A 2012-nucleotide genomic window follows, 5' to 3' on the forward strand; every position below is an offset into this window, starting at 1 on the left:
CCGCAGCGACCCCGGGCGGCCGCTCCGCGCCGCCCGGCCCGCCCCCGGGCAGCGTCCGTGCACTGCCAGCGGGAGGCGGGGCACACGGGGGACACGCGCCCGGAGCGCCTCTGCAATGCATCCGTGCAGTGCATGCGTGGAGCACCTGCGCAGTGCACACGTGCAGTGCATGTGTGGAGCACCTATGCAATGCACACATGCAGTGCATGCGTGGAGACAGGACACAAGTCCTGGCTTCTAACCCACCATGGAGAGCTTACAGCCTCTCTGCAGCTCCTCCATCCACGGGGGACACGCGCCCGGAGCGCCTCTGCAATGCATCCGTGCAGTGCATGCGTGGAGCACCTGCGCAGTGCACACGTGCAGTGCATGTGTGGAGCACCTATGCAATGCACACATGCAGTGCATGCGTGGAGACAGGACACAAGTCCTGGCTTCTAACCCACCATGGAGAGCTTACAGCCTCTCTGCAGCTCCTCCATCCTACTAACATCGCCTTTTCTTTCTCTGGATTAAGGTGTGCATTCAGCTGGACCAGCAGCTTGTTACGAGAGCAGATGGTAAATGATCATAAAGTTTCAGGTGTGAGTTTCCCCTTGCAGAGAGCTTTGCCATGCCCACTGAGAACAGCAGCCCATCTTTGCCCTGAAACCAGCTGGTTCGAGGCCTGGGTGGGAGCTGGCACTCCGTACTGTGCCACCTCCTCCGCCTCACAGGAACCCCTCCCGCAGCGCAGCTGCTCCTGGCAGCACCCATTGTGCTACTGTTGGTGCTTGCGTGGGTGGCAGGACCCTAGAATCAGGAGGAGCCAGCAACTTCTCTGCCCCATGCCAAGTCCTGCAGGGGCTGCTGCTGGGTCTCCCTCAAAGAAGCACTCCACATGCAGCCTCCCACCCCCTGACTTGCACAGGACAGATGTCCCCAAGCCCTAGCACTGGCCTCAGGAGGGAAAGGCTCCTGGACTTTCAAGCCGCTGGATCAGCGCTCTGGGGAAGCGAGGGTCTGTGGGTACCTAGACTGCCTAGCCTGCAGGTGGGCATCCTGCAGGGTGGGAGCAGCAGCCTGGCTGGGATGCTGATGGGTAACATTTAAGGATGGGAGAGGGGAAAGGTGGGTTGCATCATGGAGTGGGAGATGGGACCTTTCCATAGGCGTTTTGGAGATTAGTAACTCCACTGGACTTGGTGTGGAGACTGCAAATCCCAAGAAATGGAGTACTGGTGGGTGGCAGAGGAGATCTACCCGCTGTGTTACAGCTTGCAGATGTCTGCATTCAGAACACACCTGCCACTGATCCACCTGCCTGCTCTGTTCCTGCGAGCTGGCAGGGACTGAAATTTACAAGAGTCCTGCAGGGCTTTTAAAAGATTTTTAAACCTAAGATGATGTTTTAATAAAGTCTGGCTGGATTCTTACAGATGTCAATGTGCTGGTGGCCAGAAAAGCAGAGCAGGCAAACAGAAGGACAGACAGAACAGTTTGGGTGCATCCACCTGTCAGTCATTCACATCTGTGTCTGTGCGTAGAGGTACACATGCCAATGAGGAGGGCCAAGCAGCCCTTGGTTCCAGGGGGCACCCTGGTGTGGATGAGGTATGCATTCATACACACACATACATGTATATGTGTATATATATTTGCATACATTTATTTGGGTTCCTTTTGACTTTTTTTCAAATTCCTTGCAGCATCAGGGTATTATCCATGAGCTCTGGTGTCTTCTCCAGAACCGGTGGAGGGGCTACTACCAAATATTGGAAACTATGACATGGAACTCTGTCCATCATCGTGGTGATAGTTTCATACCTTTGTACAAGAAGTACCACTGTAATGCTATAATGTGTAATGCTATATAATACCATCACCAATCACAGAATAGTTTGGGTTGGAAGGGACCTTAAAAGTTATCTAGTCCAACCCCCCTGCCATGGGCAGGGACATCTTCCACTAGATCAGGTTGCTCAGAGCCCCGTCCAACCTGACCTTCAATGTTTCCAGGGATGGGGCATCCA

The sequence above is a fragment of the Aptenodytes forsteri genome, unplaced genomic scaffold (assembly GCF_000699145.1).
Source record: "Aptenodytes forsteri isolate BGI_AS27 unplaced genomic scaffold, ASM69914v1 Scaffold203, whole genome shotgun sequence".
Classification (NCBI taxonomy): Eukaryota; Metazoa; Chordata; class Aves; order Sphenisciformes; family Spheniscidae; genus Aptenodytes; species Aptenodytes forsteri.